Source organism: Schistocerca serialis, unplaced genomic scaffold (assembly GCF_023864345.2).
Source record: "Schistocerca serialis cubense isolate TAMUIC-IGC-003099 unplaced genomic scaffold, iqSchSeri2.2 HiC_scaffold_390, whole genome shotgun sequence".
Lineage (NCBI taxonomy): Eukaryota > Metazoa > Arthropoda > Insecta > Orthoptera > Acrididae > Schistocerca > Schistocerca serialis.
In genome coordinates, this window is record NW_026047966.1 from 20,001 (window position 1) to 25,000 (window position 5,000).

The 5,000-nt window shown below is 50.9% G+C and overlaps 1 non-coding gene across 1 annotated transcript in view; it reads right to left on the bottom strand.

Annotated features, from left to right (window-relative positions):
• The window catches only part of LOC126446447 (small subunit ribosomal RNA), a 1,909-nt gene extending 653 nt beyond the window's left edge, over nucleotides 1–1,256 (bottom strand). Inside the window, exon 1 of the ribosomal RNA XR_007583290.1 lies at nucleotides 1–1,256. This exon is cut by the window's left edge and continues 653 nt beyond it. This is a non-coding gene — a ribosomal RNA (small subunit ribosomal RNA).
• Nucleotides 1,257–5,000: the final 3,744 nt, after the last annotated feature.

Consider the following 5,000-nt stretch of genomic DNA (forward strand, 5'->3'; position numbering starts at 1 on the left):
GTGCCCTTCCGTCAATTCCTTTAAGTTTCAGCTTTGCAACCATACTTCCCCCGGAACCCAAAAGCTTTGGTTTCCCGGAGGCTGCCCGCCGAGTCATCGGAGGAACTGCGGCGGATCGCTGGCTGGCATCGTTTATGGTTAGAACTAGGGCGGTATCTGATCGCCTTCGAACCTCTAACTTTCGTTCTTGATTAATGAAAACATACTTGGCAAATGCTTTCGCTTCTGTTCGTCTTGCGACGATCCAAGAATTTCACCTCTAACGTCGCAATACGAATGCCCCCGCCTGTCCCTATTAATCATTACCTCGGGTTCCGAAAACCAACAAAATAGAACCGAGGTCCTATTCCATTATTCCATGCACACAGTATTCAGGCGGGCTTGCCTGCTTTAAGCACTCTAATTTGTTCAAAGTAAACGTGCCGGCCCACCGAGACACTCAATAAAGAGCACCCTGGTAGGATTTCAACGGGGTCCGCCTCGGGACGCACGAGCACGCACGAGGCGGTCGCACGCCTTCGGCTCGCCCCACCGGCAGGACGTCCCACGATACATGCCAGTTAAACACCGACGGGCGGTGAACCAACAGCGTGGGACACAAATCCAACTACGAGCTTTTTAACCGCAACAACTTTAATATACGCTATTGGAGCTGGAATTACCGCGGCTGCTGGCACCAGACTTGCCCTCCAATAGATACTCGTTAAAGGATTTAAAGTGTACTCATTCCGATTACGGGGCCTCGGATGAGTCCCGTATCGTTATTTTTCGTCACTACCTCCCCGTGCCGGGAGTGGGTAATTTGCGCGCCTGCTGCCTTCCTTGGATGTGGTAGCCGTTTCTCAGGCTCCCTCTCCGGAATCGAACCCTGATTCCCCGTTACCCGTTACAACCATGGTAGGCGCAGAACCTACCATCGACAGTTGATAAGGCAGACATTTGAAAGATGCGTCGCCGGTACGAGGACCGTGCGATCAGCCCAAAGTTATTCAGAGTCACCAAGGCAAACGGACCGGACGAGCCGACCGATTGGTTTTGATCTAATAAAAGCGTCCCTTCCATCTCTGGTCGGGACTCTGTTTGCATGTATTAGCTCTAGAATTACCACAGTTATCCAAGTAACGTGGGTACGATCTAAGGAACCATAACTGATTTAATGAGCCATTCGCGGTTTCACCTTAATGCGGCTTGTACTGAGACATGCATGGCTTAATCTTTGAGACAAGCATATGACTACTGGCAGGATCAACCAGGGAGCTGCGTCAACTAGAGCTGAGCAGCCGGCCGCCCGGGAGTGTGTCCCGGGGGCCCGCGCGAACACGCAAGCGTCCGCTCAATTATTCTGCAAACAGGAGGAGGCTGAGCTCCCCTGCACAACACACCTCGAAACCCTCTCAGGTCCCGGCGGCGCGCAGCGCCGTCCTAAGTACTTGGTCGGGTTCGAGAGAGGCGCAATCGCCCGGAGTTAGGCGAGTAGACGCTTTAGGTGCGACCACCCGTGCTCCCAACTGAGCTTGCCGCTGCCGACAGAGGCCCGGGAGCGTGCTGTCGTGGCATTGCCGGCGGGAGACAACACGCGCCACCTACGGTGACCGGCAGCTCCAACGCCAGCGCCACAGAAGGACAAAAGCCCCACTTGGGTGCCGAAGCGAACTCTCCCAGCACAGCGCACGCGCCAACACGTCCGCACAGCTGCGATACAAACCACCTGCGAGAACCGCTGGGGCGACCGAGCAGCAGACGGCGTCGCGGCGCCGAGCGCCGGGCGGCGGCGCATCCTCAGCGCACACAGTCCTCAATCGGACCAGCACACTGCAGATGGCCACCGCGCTTCGCACCGGGCCCGCGAGGACCTACTTTGGCCGCAAGGCGCCGCGAGCAGGGGGCGCCGGCGCGCAGCTGCGCCGCCTGCCGCGTCCGTCGGCCGGCGCGCCTGCCACTGGCCGCCCCCACCAGCCGGCTGTAGCGCGTGCGCCCACGCACCGCGCTGCCAGCACGCCGGGCGGCCCCCCCTCACCGGCCGGGGACGGTCCCACCCAGCCACCGCCGCGTATCGCCTCACACCCAGATCCCCTTTCGCGTTCGTGGGCATGGTGGGTCCCCTTTCACGTTCGTGGGCATGGTGGGTATCCCTGAAACAACCGGTTAATAGCTCGACCGATCGTCGCCAACACTGATTCACCTCTAGCGAGAACAACCGCACCACAACGGGTTACCTGTTGTTCATTTGCGTAACGTCACCAGCAAACGTAGACGTCCATCGCCATTTGCAACGAGTATTGCATGCCTGTGTCAGGTGTCACAACACACTACGTCTGCCCACATAGACGCAACAACATGTGCACGCCTCGAGAACACGTGGAAGGTAGCCCCCGTACGTATGCGGTGTCCATTGCGCGAACGACTGTCAGCCGGCCTCTGCAGGATGTCGCAGATGTGGAACGCGGTGCAACATGCTATCACGGTGTGTGAGAAGAGACGACTACGTCCGAATACACGCTCCACTACATCAACAGACTGCTCATGCTGATCGCCATCCAGGGCGTCCGTTCCTCCCACACGTCTGAATGGCGTACCACACTGCAATCCAGCTCTTATAGGGAGACGACACGTAGCTGCGTGCACAATATTTGGACTGTATGGTCTGCCGTTGCTAGGCGCAGTCGTCGTACGGTCACACATGTGCCACGATGTATCATTCAGTACATACGGACCAATGTGCAGTACAGTTTGTGGGTTTTGCGTACATCGGCGGACAGGTGACAGGCCGTACCACAACGTAGGCTGAGTACGTCGGCATGCGAAGGGCATTGAACATGCAAACTTCTCAACGACCAGCTTGCGAAGGCAGGGGGGAAGGGGGGGGGGCATGTACGTCCTGCTGCTATCCACATTACAGTGTATAGCAGGAGCATGTGGAAAGTCAGCAACACCTGCAAGGTGTTTAACATGACGCGATACACAGGGGACCGGGCAGTGCGAATAGCGAACTATATTGCGAGGGTTGCGGTTAGGCAACACTACACTAATTTAACGAGTTGCATAACAATTACAGAGCAGGTTCAGCGACAACGTGCGTCAGGTTAAGGCGCAATATAGGTTAGGTTGAGGCACAATATAGGTTAGGTTAAGGCACAACATGGGTTACGTTAAGGCACAAATTGGGTTACGTTAAGGCACAACATGGGTTACGTTAAGGCACAACATGGGTTACGTTAAGGCACAAATTAGGTTACGTTAAGGCACAAATTAGGTTACGTTAAGGCACAAATTAGGTTACGTTAAGGCACAAATTAGGTTACGTTAAGGCACAAATTAGGTTACGTTAAGGCACAAATTAGGTTACGTTAAGGCACAAATTAGGTTACGTTAAGGCACAAATTAGGTTACGTTAAGGCACAAATTAGGTTACGTTAAGGCACAAATTAGGTTACGTTAAGGCACAAATTAGGTTACGTTAAGGCACAAATTAGGTTACGTTAAGGCACAAATTAGGTTACGTTAAGGCACAAATTAGGTTACGTTAAGGCACAAATTAGGTTACGTTAAGGCACAAATTAGGTTACGTTAAGGCACAAATTAGGTTACGTTAAGGCACAAATTAGGTTACGTTAAGGCACAAATTAGGTTACGTTAAGGCACAAATTAGGTTACGTTAAGGCACAAATTAGGTTACGTTAAGGCACAAATTAGGTTACGTTAAGGCACAAATTAGGTTACGTTAAGGCACAAATTAGGTTACGTTAAGGCACAAATTAGGTTACGTTAAGGCACAAATTAGGTTACGTTAAGGCACAAATTAGGTTACGTTAAGGCACAAATTAGGTTACGTTAAGGCACAAATTAGGTTACGTTAAGGCACAAATTAGGTTACGTTAAGGCACAAATTAGGTTACGTTAAGGTACAATATGGGTTAGGTTAAGGTACAATATGGGTTAGGTTAAGGTACAATATGGGTTAGGTTAAGGTACAATATGGGTTAGGTTAAGGTACAATATGGGTTAGGTTAAGGCACAACGTAGGTTAGGTTAAGGCACAACATAGGTTAGGTTAAGGCACAACATAGGTTAGGTTAAGGCACAACATAGGTTAGGTTAAGGCACAACATAGGTTAGGTTAAGGCACAACATAGGTTAGGTTAAGGCACAACATAGGTTAGGTTAAGGCACAACATAGGTTAGGTTAAGGCACAACATAGGTTAGGTTAAGGCACAACGTAGGTTAGGTTAAGGCACAACGTAGGTTAGGTTAAGGCACAACGTAGGTTAGGTTAAGGCACAACGTAGGTTAGGTTAAGGCACAACGTAGGTTAGGTTAAGGCACAACGTAGGTTAGGTTAAGGCACAACGTAGGTTAGGTTAAGGCACAACGTAGGTTAGGTTAAGGCACAACGTAGGTTAGGTTAAGGCACAACGTAGGTTAGGTTAAGGCACAACGTAGGTTAGGTTAAGGCACAACGTAGGTTAGGTTAAGGCACAACGTAGGTTAGGTTAAGGCACAACGTAGGTTAGGTTAAGGCACAACGTAGGTTAGGTTAAGGCACAACGTAGGTTAGGTTAAGGCACAACGTAGGTTAGGTTAAGGCACAACGTAGGTTAGGTTAAGGCACAACGTAGGTTAGGTTAAGGCACAACGTAGGTTAGGTTAAGGCACAACGTAGGTTAGGTTAAGGCACAACGTAGGTTAGGTTAAGGCACAACGTAGGTTAGGTTAAGGCACAACGTAGGTTAGGTTAAGGCACAACGTAGGTTAGGTTAAGGCACAACGTAGGTTAGGTTAAGGCACAACGTAGGTTAGGTTAAGGCACAACGTAGGTTAGGTTAAGGCACAACGTAGGTTAGGTTAAGGCACAACGTAGGTTAGGTTAAGGCACAACGTAGGTTAGGTTAAGGCACAACGTAGGTTAGGTTAAGGCACAACATAGGTTAGGTTAAGGCACAACATAGGTTAGGTTAAGGCACAACATAGGTTAGGTTAAGGCACAACATAGGTTAGGTTA